Raw genomic sequence first — 12,278 nt, 5'->3', positions numbered from 1 at the left:
TGCCAGCATCACCTTAATTCTTAAACCTAAAAAAGATGCACGAGAGAAAGAAAATTACAGACCAATTTCATGATGAACATAGACACAAAAATCCTCAGCAAATTCTAGCCAATAGAATACAACAACACATCAGAAAGATCATCCACCCAGACCAAGTGGGATTTATCCCTGGTGTGCAGGGATGGTTCAGCCTTCACAAATCAATCAATGTGGTACACCACATTAACAGACTGCAGAAGAAAAACCATATGATTATCTCAATAGATGCAGAGAAAGCATTCGATAAAATACAACACCCTTTCATGATGAAAACTCTAAGCAAATTGGGTTTAGAAGGAACATTCCTCAACACAGTCAAGGCAATTCATAACAAACACACAGCCAACATCCTATTGAATGGGGAAAGTTGGAAGCATTCCCATTGAGATCCGGTACCAGACAGGAATGCCCACTCTCACCATTGCTATTCAATATAGTCCAGGAAGTTTTAGCCAGAGCCATTAGGCAAGAAAAAGAAGTTAAAGGGATACAAATTGGGAAGGAAAAAGTCAAAATATCCATATTTGCAGACAACATGATTCTTTAGATAGGGGATCCAAAGAACTCCACTAAGAGACTATTGGAACTCATAGCAGAGTTTGGTATAGTAGCAGGATATAAAATCACTATACAAAAATCAACAGCCTTTATAATCATAGACAATGCCATGGCTGAGAAGGAACTTCTAAGATCAATCCCATTCACAATAACTACAAAAAAAAATGCCTTGGAATAAACTTAACCAAGAATGTCAAAGATCTCCACAACGAGAATTACAAAACATTAAAGAAAGAAATAGAAAAAGACACACAAAAAATGGAAAAAATCCTCAATGTTCATGGATTGGAAGAATCAATATCATCAAAATGTCCATTCTTCCAAAAGCAACTTACAGATTCAATGATATACCAATCAAAATACCAAAAACATTCTTCTCAGATCTAGAAAAAATGATACTGAAGTTTATATGGAGGCACAGGAGACCTCAGATAGCTAAAGCAATCTTATCCAACAAAAACAAAGCTGGAGACATCACAATACCAGCTTTCAAGACATACTACAGGGCAGTTATAATTAAAACATCTTGGTAGTGGTACAAAAACAGATGGATAGACCAATGGAACAGAACAGAAACACCAGAAATCAAACATCTATAACTAATTTATATTTGATCAAGGAACTAAAACCAATCCCTGGAGCAAGGACAGTCTTCTCAACAAGTGGTACTCTGAAAACTGGATTTCCACATTCAGAAGTATGAAGAAAGGCCCCTACCTTACACCTTACACAAAAATCCACTCAACATGGATTAAAGATCTAAATCTATGACCTGACACCATTAAATTATTAGAGAACATCAGAGAAACCCTGCAAGATATTGCACAGGCAAGAAATTCTTGGAAAAGACCCCAGAGGCACAGGCAGCCAAAGCCAAAATTAACAACTGGGATTACATCAAATTGAGAAGTTTCTGTATGGCAAAAGAAACAGTCAGGAAAGTGAAGAGGCAACCGACAGAATGGGAGAAATTATTTGCAAACTATGCAACTGATAAAGGATTTTTTTTTTGACAGGCAGACTGGATAGTGAGAGAGATACAGAGAGAAAGGTCTTTCTTTTTGCCGTTGGTTCACCCTCCAATGGCCGTCACAGCCAGTGCGCTACGACTGATGCATCGCACTGATCCAAAGCCAGGAGCCAGGTGCTTCTTCCTGGTCTCTGATGCAGGTGCAGGGCCCAGTGATAAAGGATTAATAACCAGAATATACAAAGAGATCAGGAAACTCAACAACAAGAAAACAAAAAACCCACTTAAGAGATGGGCCAAGGACTTAAACAGGATTTTTCAAGAGAGGAAATCCAAATGGCCAACAGGCACATGAAAAAAATCTTCAGGATCACTAGCCATCAAGGAAATGCAGATCAAAACCACAATGAGGTTTCACCTCACCCTTGTTAAAATGGCTTTCATACAAAAATCAACAGACAACAAATACTGGTGGGGATGTGGGGGAAAAGGTACCCTAATCCACTGTTGGTGGGAATGCAAACTGGTAAAGCCTTTATGGAAGACAGTATGGAGATACCTCAGAAATCTGAATACAGACCTACCATATCACCCAGCCATCCCACTCCTAGGAATTTACCCAGGCGAAATTAAATTGGCATATAAAAGTGCTATCTATACCTCCATGTTTATTGCAGCTCAATTCACAATAGCTAAGACATGGAATCAACCTAAATGCCCATCAACAGAAGACTGGATAAAGAAATTATGGGATATGTACTCTACAGAATACTATACAGCAGTAAAAAAAAAAATGAAATCTGTTCATTTGCAATAAAATGGAGGAATCTGGAAAACATCATGCTGAGTGAAATAAGCCAGTCCCAAAGGGACAGATACAATATCTTCTCCCTGATCTGTGACAACCAACTGAGCACCTAAAAGGAAACCTGTAGAAGTGAAATTGACACTTCTAGAAGCAATGAATTGAGCGCCCTTGTTTTTATTGTCGAGGAACAGTTTTGGTTTTTTTTTTCATAGTATTTGTTGAACTGTTTACTTAACATAGAGTTAATCATATGTGTATAAAGTCAATTAAGGATGGATCTCATTAAAAAATAAGAGTGGGAATAAGAGATGGAAGAGGGAATTTGTAACTGTAAAGCTGTATAGTTCTGCATACATTCCTACAGACTTACTTCTAAGGGTACAGTTTTTTTCTTTTTTTCATTTTTTTTACTTTTATTTAAAAATATAAATTTCCAGAGCACAGCTTTTGGATTACAGTGGCTTTTTCGCCCCATAATCTCCCTCCCATCTGCAACCATCCCATCTCCCGCTCCCTCTCCCATCTCTAATGGTACAGTTTAAAAACTTGTTTTGGGACCCCAAATCCCATTACGCTGGATGGAAAAAAATGCCATCTTAATATTGAAAGTGATCATATTAAGTGTTAAAGTGATCATATAACTAGGATCAAGTGTCTGGTAATAATAGATAGGTAGAATTAAAAAGGAGAGAATATTCCAACAAGGGAAGCAGTCCACACAGCTGATACATAGAATGCTGATTGCATTAAGTCACACTCTGAGCTCAGAATCAGCCCTTAAAGCATCCTGGTCTGCCTGAAAAGCCCGTGAGAGCATTTCAGGCATAGAAATCCAAGACACTGTGGCAAAAAAAAAGTTCTACATGAAGGATCTCTGTGAGATCCCAGCAGAAAGAAGTGGTCATCAAAGAAGGATATACTTTCTCTGAAGGGAGGGAAGATCTTCCACTTTGCTATGGCCTTGCCTAAATACTGACAGATTTTGTGGGCTCAAAAGGCTTCCATAGCTCAGGCAGCTCATGTCAAGAGCCTCGGGTGATCACTGATACCATACATAAGAGTGTTAATTATTCAGTTAACAGGAGTCACTGTGCACTAACTTCCCATGCAGGTCCTCTGTCCTTAATGAGTTGTATTTTGAGAGTTAATTGTAAAACTTGTTCTCAAACAGTTTGTGTGTTTGTGTGTGTGCAAATTGTTAAAATCTTTACTTAGTATAGAGTTGATCTTCTGTGTACAAAGTTAATTGAAAATGAATCTTAATGGAGAATGGGACTGGGAAGGGGCAGGGTAGGAGGAGGAGGGATGGGGGTGTGGGTGGGAGGGTGGGTATGATGGGAAGAACAACTATATTCCTAAAGTTGTACTTAAGAAATTTTTGTTCATTAATAAAAGGTTTCTTTGGGGAAAAAAAGAAATAAAATAAAATTTAAGACACAAAATTGAAGAGTGGTGTGCCAGGAATAAGAGACAGAGACCAAATGTATATTTCTGATTATATCACAACATCACACTTTTTCCTTTGTATTAATTTATTTGAAAGGCATTGTGACAGAGATTGAGGGAGAGACAGAAAGAGAGATGTCTTCTAATTCACTCCCCAAATTCTGAAAACGGGTTGGACTGCTAGGCAGAAACCAACTGCCAGGAACTCCATCCAGGTATCACATGGGGGTGCAGGATCTCAAATACTTGGGCCATCTTCTGTTGCCTCCCAGGTGTGGTAGGAGGAAGCTGAATCGGATGTAGACGAGCAGGGACACAAGCTGGCACTGAGTAAGAGAAGAAGGTGACTTAACCTGCTGTGGCACGCACCCTCCACATACACACTCGTCTTCCCTCTCCTTAAGAAGGTGCTGGAAAGTCTTAGTCACAACGGTTGGATAAAAAAAAAAAAGTAAGTTACCTAAATCAGAAAGCAATAAGTTAAATCGTCTCTACTTGCTAATGACATGATCTTATTTATGGAAAACCCCAAAGATTGCACTAAAAAACTCTGAGACCTAATAAACTCAGTAAAGTTTCAGGCTAAAAAATTAACATAAAAAGTCACTTGTGTTTCAATACACCAACAAGGAAGCAATCACATTAACAATAGACTCAAAAGAAATCAAATACTTAGCAGGAATAAATTTAATCAAGAAGCGAATGATATGAAAATTATAAAATATTAATGAAAGAAATTGAAGAAGAGGAATAAATGTTTTCATGAATTAGAAGAGGCAATATTAATCAATATGTCCATATTTATCCAAAGTGATACACAAATTCAATGAAATCCCTATCAAAATTCCAATTGAAAATTTTCACAGAAATACACTAAAATGTGTATAGAAAGTCATAGTTACAGAGATCAGGGAGAGACAGAGAGAAAGAGATCTTTCATCCACTGGTTCGCTCTGTAGATGGTGGCAATGGCCAGTGCTGGGCCAGGCCAAAACCAGGAGCTGGGAGCTTCATCCAGGTTTCCCATGTGAGTGGCAGGGGCCCAAAACTTGGTCTGTTTTCCACAGATTTTCATTAGCAAGGAACTGGATCAGAAGTGGAGCAGCCAGAATATGAACCAGTGCCCATATAGGATGCTGGTGATATTACCCATGCTCCTCTTCTGATCCAGCTTTTTTTTTTTTTTTTTTTTTTTGACAGGCAGAGTGGACAGTGAGAGAGAGAGACAGAGAGAAAGGTCTTCCTTTACCATTGGTTCACCCTCCAATGGCTGCTGCGGCCAGTGTGCTGCGGCCGGTGCACCGCGCTGCTGATCCAGCTTTCTGCTACAGCCTGGGAAAGCGGCAGAGGACATGGCCCAAGTGCTTGGACCCCTGCACCTGCGTGGGAGACCCAGAAGAAGCTCCTGGCTCCTGGCTTTGGATCAGCCCAGCCCTGGCCATTTTGGCCATCTGGGGAGTGAACCAGCGAATGGAATGGAAGACTTCTCTCTGTGTCTATAACTCTGCCTCTCAAATAAATAAATAAAATCTTTTTTTTTTACTTTTATTTAATGAATATAAATTTCCAAAGTACAGCTTATGGATTACAATGGCTTCCCCCCCCCATAACTTCCCTCCCGCCCGCAACCCTCCTCTTTCCTGCTCCCTCTCCCCTTCCATTCACATCAAGATTCACTTTCAATTCTCTTTATATACAGAAGATCAGTTCAGTATATATTAAGCAAAGATTTCAACAGTTTGCCCCCATATAGCAACACAAAGTGAAAAATACTGTTGGAGTACTAGTTATAGCATTAAATATCAGTGTACAGCACATTAAAGACAGAGATCCTACATGATATTTTTAAAAAATTAATTTTCTATGCAATTTCCAATTTAACACCAGGTTTTTTTTTATTTTCAATTATCTTTATATACAGAAGATCAATTCAGTATATACTAAGTAAAGATTTCATCAGTTTGCACCCACACAGAAACACAAAGTGAAAAATACTGTTTCAGTACTAGTTATAGCATCACTTCACATTAGACAACACATTAAGGACAGATCCCACATGAGACGTAAGTACACAGTGACTCCTGTTGTTGACTTAACAATTTGACACTCGTTTATGGCGTCAGGAATCCCCCTAGGCTTTAGTCATGAGTTGCCAAGGCTATGGAAGCCTTTAGGGTTCGCCGACTTCGATCTTATTCCAATAGGGTCATAGTCAAAGTGGAAGTCCTCTCCTCCCTTCATATATATATATATATGAAGCTTCTTTACTGAAAATGTTAATAAAATGCAAATGAGAGGATATGGATTGAGGAGGAGCAGGTGAGAACCTCCTGGAGTGCCGAGGTGTTCTGTCTCCTGACCTGGGTGCTGGTGGTGGTGGTGTGTATGCACAAAAATATCCCTGAGCTGCACCCTGGAGATTAGTGTGCTAAATGCACTTTCCTGCCTCTCTCCCTGTGTGTGTGTGTGTGTGTGTATGTGTATACATACTCTCTCTCTCTCTCTCTCTCTATATATATATATATATATATATATATATATATATATATAATTTAATATATAAACAGCAAGTTTAATATGCAAGAAAAATGTTTCTTGTCAAGAGAGGTATAGGGCTGGTGCTGTGGTATGGTATAGTGGGTAAAGCTGCTGCCTGCAGTGCCAGCAGCCCATATGGGTGCCAGGTTGAGTCCTGGCTGTTCCACTTCTGATCCAGCTTTCTGCCATGGCTGGGAAAGCAGTAGAAGATGTCCCAAGTCCTTGGACCCCTGCACCCAGTGGGAGACCTGGAGGAAGCTTCTGGCTCCTGGCTTCGGGTCAGCACAGCTCCAGCTGTTGTGGCCAACTGGGGAGTGAACCAGTGGATGGAAGACTCTCTCTCTCTGCCTCTCCTCTCTCTGTGTAACTCTTTTAAATAAATAAATCTTTTAAAAAGAGAGAGAGAGAACTAGAGGTATAGTCCAGTATTATTCACTTTGTATCAATCACCTTTTCCTGTGACTATCAGGGTGACTTGGAGATTACAATGTACCTTCACAGTTCAAATTTGTAGAGTAGGTAAGTATCATTTCTCCGCCCTTTGGCTAAGATCAAGTGTAGAGTAGGTAAATAACTTAGATGACTTGAAGGTGTTGTATGATTCATTAACAGGACAAAACTTTGTTTACTCAAAGGTATTTTTAAGAAAACTTATATGGGGTTGGGGGAAGTGTTTGGTGCAGTGGTGTCCTTTGGACCCCCACATCACACATCAGAGTGCCGGTTTGATTCCCTGCTGTTCTGCTTCTGACCCAGCTTCCTGTCGATATGCGCCCTGGGAGTCAGCAGATAATGACTCAAGTACTCGAGGCTCTGCCGGTTACACAGGTGACCGCACTGAATTCTCAGCTTCTGGCTTCAGCCTGACCCAGTGCTGGCTGTTGGAACCAGAAAATGGAAGTTCTGTCTGTCTATGTCTCGCTCTCTTTTTCAAATAAAAAATGAAAATAAATAAGTGAAAAGCAAAGGAAACAGAAAATCGAACATTCGATGGGTGAGAGGAACTGTCTTGTGCACTGTCAGTGCTCTTATGGACATTGTCTAGCAACTTCCTCAAGGACTGTCTGGTTCGCCTTAACTATTTATGCTACAGGGCCCGAAGACCAGCATAAATTTCAATGATTTGTCAGGAGGAGTCACAGAGCTCAGAGAAGCTGTTATTCTCATGGTTATCGTTCATTACTGTGAAAGGATGCAGACGAAAGTGAGCAAAGGTAAAGGAACACAGAGCAGTGTCCAGGAGAAGGACCAGGCAGAGCTGCAGATGTTCTACCCCAGCAGAGTTGTGTAGACAGAGTGTGCTTCTAGCAACGATGTGTGGCGCCACACTGCTGGTGCTCCGAGCAGGGAGACTCCCTGCAGCTTCTAGGTGAACATGTTTATTGAGACTTTGTCACATAAATCCCACAAGGCTGATCTTGGTCACTCATTCCCAAAGCCCTCAGTGGTCAAAGTGATACCATGAAGGTGAAGGCCTCCCCACCATAAATCACATCATTAGCATAAGCTATCTTATGTGGCCCTAGGTCCCAGCTTAACAGAAAGAAAAAGCATTCTTCTCAGGAATGGCATTCCCAGGGTTTCAAAGTCATCTCCCAAGAGAAGTCAGGGGCCAGACCTTCCTTGGGAATGTGCAGGATTTTTGAACCTGCCGGATCCACTGTGTGAAACATCGGAAAGGATACTCCACAATTCTGATATATAATAAGAAAATTTAGTTTTGAACTGCAAAAGGAATTGTTTCAGAAAACTGGGAATAATAAAAATGATTCTTGTGCAATCAAAAGGCTAATGGTTTGTCTAGTAGAGATATGTTTTATTATGTCTGGAAATAAAAGATAAACTCAAGGCTGATATAGTTACTGACCTTTGGAAGATACTATTTTGGTATCTAGTGAAGAAAGCCACTTCACTTCTGCACGTCTTTGCTTCCAGTTCTGCAAGGAATTTGAATTCAGTTTTTGCTTAAACTAGTTTGAGTTGGGTTTCTCTTACTAACAACTAAAATATCCTGATACAATAGTTCCTAAAAGTGGGGCATGGCAAGTGGCAAATCCTGGAATTCAAAAGTGACTGAGTTAAACATGGCTGAACCACAATGTGGGATACAGCTCTCACTGGAGTCAGCACAGCTATGCTGTCATTGAAAAACAACACGTTACATGCTTGTATTTGGCAACTTAGGCCATAACTAAGATCTAAGTTTTATGGATGGAAGAGAAGATCTGTGGTAGATGCTTCTTTTGGCTTTCCGTTAAATCCTGACAAAAAGAAATAAGCACGAGCTGGAGGTGCAGAAACATAAATGGGCAAGGAATGACTCAAGGAAAAAACTGCAGAGGAAATGCTTCCGGATCTAGTGGATGTGACACAGAGGACCTAGAGGGAGCCCACCACATGGAAGCCCAGCCGCGGGAGCCGAGCCGCAGAATCTTGCCAGCATGGGGACTGGAGGTAAGACAAAAACCTCAGAAACCCAAGACATTGGTGGGGAAAGGCAGAGGCCTATCTCTCCACTCACCTAAAAAAAGTGGAGCAAAACAAAGAGCAGGCACCATTTTACATATGTAAAGCGGCAACAAGTACACAAACTCAGTAACTTTGGGACTGGTCGAAACTTGAGAACACATTGAAGGCTGCATAAACTCTTTGTGTGGTCCCAGGGGTAGATCAAACGAATACTCACAGAGGCCAGATTTCAACTACCCTCAATTCCACTCAGCTGTGCAGAATTACTTCCTAACTGAGTCAAAAAAAAAAAAAAAAGAGAGAGAGAGAGAGAGAGATCCAGCAAGGAGCAAGGGGGGGAACAATCTGGGTGAGTCACTTTTTGCACAGCCTTAAACCTGAAGAATCAAGCAGAGCTCTCTGGCCACACCCATCACAGCCTCCAAGGATCCATCAAAGCAGACAACCCACTTAGAGGCATAGTATAATGAGAAAAAAACACCACCACAACAACAAAAAAACATAAATTATCTCCAACATGCCAAACAACAAATGTAGAAGCCGAGGTAACAAGAGCAAGGAAGACACCATGATGCCCCCAAATGAACAAGACACCCCAATGCAAGATTATGAAGATGAAGAGATAGAAGAGATAGAGGAAATGCAAGAAGCGGATCTCAAAAAATTGATAAGAACATTAAGAAGTTCTCAAAAACAAATTCTTGAAACAGAAATCCTTAATAGACAAGATAGAAAATCTCTCATGAAAATGAAATATTAAGGAGGAATCAAAACGAAATGAAGCAACTAGTAGAACATGAAACTGTGATAGTGACAAGAAACCATAATGAAATGAAGAACTCAATAGATCAAATGACAAACACATTAGAGAGCCTTAAAAACAGAATGGGTGAAGCAGAAGAGAGAATATCGGAATTAGAAGACAGAGAACAGGAAAGGAAACAGTCAAATCAAAGAAAATAAGAAGACATCAGAAATCTAAAAAATACTGTCAGGAATCTACAGGATACTATTAAAAAACCCAACATTCGGGTTCTAGGAGTTCCTGAAGGCATGGAGAGGGAGAAAGGATTAGAAGGCCTTTTCAGTGAGATACTAGCAGAAAATTTCCCAGGTTTGGAGAAGGACAGAGACATCCTAGTACAGGAAGCTCATAGAACCCCTAATAAACATGACCAAAAGAGATCCTCACCACGACACGTCATAATCAAACTCACCACAGTGAAACATAAAAGATCCTAAAATGTGCAAGAGAGAAACGCCAAATTACTCTCAGAGGATCTCCAATTAGACTCACAGCAGACTTCTCATCAGAAACCCTACAAGCTAGAAGGGAATGGCGAGAAATAGCCCAGGTACTAAGAGAAAAACTGCCAGCCCAGAATATTATATCCTGCAGAGCTCTCATTTGTGAATGAAGGTGAAATAAAGACCTTTCACAGCAAACAGAAATTGAAAGAATTTGTCACCACTTGTCCAGCCCTGCAAAAGATGCTTAAAGATGTGTTACACACAGAAACACGGTCACCAATATGAAAGAAGGTAAAGGAAGGAAACCTCACAGCAAAAGATCACAGGAATCTCAAACCATATAATAGAAAATATCTTTGGCAAATGACAAGGCAAAGTTACTCCTTCTCAATAGTCACATTGAATGTTAATGGCCTGAACCGTCCAGTTAAAAGACACCGATTGGCTGATTGGGCTAAGGAACAAAACCCATCTTTTTGCTGCTTACAAGAAACTCATCTTTCCAACAATGATGCATACAGACTGAAAGTGAAAGGCTGGAAAAAGATATACCATGCCAACAGAAATGAAAAAAGAGTGGGCGTAGCCATCTTAATATCGGATAACATAAACTTTACCACAAAAACTGTTAGGAGAGACAAAGAGGGGCACTATATAATGATTAAGGGATCCATTCAACAGGAAGATATAACGATTATCAATGTATATGCACCTAATTACAGGACACCGGCTTACATAAAAGACTTGTTAAGGGACTTAAAGGGAGACGTAGACACCAATACAATAGTTCTGGGGGACTTCAATACTCCACTCTCAGAAATAGACAGATCAACAGGACAGAAGATCAATAAGGAGACAGTAGATTTAAATGACACTATAGCCCAAATGGATCTAAAAGATATCTACAGAACATTTCATCCTACATCTAAAGACTTTACATTCTTCTCAGCAGTACATGGAACCTTCTCTAGGATTTACCACATACTAGGCCATAAAGCAAGTCTCAACAAATTCAAAAGAATTAGAATCATACCATGCAGCTTCTCAGACGACAAAGGAATGAAATTGGAAATTAGCAACTCGGGAATCCCTAGAGCACGTGCAAACACATGGAGATTGAACAACGTGCTCCTGAATGAACAATGGGTCATAGAAGAAATTAAAAGAGAAATCAAAAATTTTCTGGAAGTAAATGAGGATAAAAGCACAACATACCAAAACCTATAGGATACAACAAAAGCAGTGTTAAGAGGAAAGTTTATATCAATAGGTGCCTACATCAAGAAATTGGAGAGGCACCAAATAGATGAGCTTTCAAGTCATCTCAAGGATCTAGAAAATCTGCAACAAACCAAACCCAAACCCAGTAGGAGAAGATAAATAATTAAAATCAAAGAAGAAATCAACAGGATTGAATCCAAAAAACATTACAAAAAATCAGCCAAACGAGGAGCTGGTTTTTTGAAAAAATAAACAAAATTGACACCCCATTGGCTCAACTAACTAAAAAAAGAAGATAAAAGACCCAAATCAATAGGATCAGAGATGAAAATGGAAACGTAACAACAGACACCACAGAAATAAAAAGAATCATCAGAAATTACTACAAGGACTTGTATGCCAGCAAACAGGGAAATCTGTCAGAAATGGACAGATTCTTGGACACATACAACCTACCTAAATTGAGCCAGGAAGACATAGAAAACCTAAACAGACCAATAACTGACAAAGAAATTGAAACAGTAATAAAGGCCCTCCCAACAACGAAAAGCCCAGGACCAGTTGGATTCACTGCTGAGTTCTACCAGACATTTAGAGAAGAACTAACTCCAATTCTTCTCAAACTATTCAGAACAATCGAAAAAGAGGGAATCCTCCCAAATTCTTTCTATGAAGCCACCATCACCTTAATTCCTAAGCCAGAAAAAGATGCAGCATTGAAAGAGAATTACAGACCAATATCCCTGATGAACATAGATGCAAAAATCCTCAATAAAATACTGGCCAATAGAATGCAACAACACATCAGAAAGATCATCCACCCAGACCAAGTGGGATTTATCCCTGGTGTGCAGGGATGGTTCAACGTTTGCAAAACAATCAACGTAATACACTACATTAACAGACTGCAGAAGAAAAAACATACGATTCTCTCAATAGACGCAGAGAAAGCATTTGATAAAATACAACAGCCTTTCA

Source organism: Lepus europaeus, chromosome 1 (genome assembly GCF_033115175.1).
Source record: "Lepus europaeus isolate LE1 chromosome 1, mLepTim1.pri, whole genome shotgun sequence".
NCBI lineage: Eukaryota > Metazoa > Chordata > Mammalia > Lagomorpha > Leporidae > Lepus > Lepus europaeus.
This window is presented reverse-complemented; position numbering follows the sequence as displayed.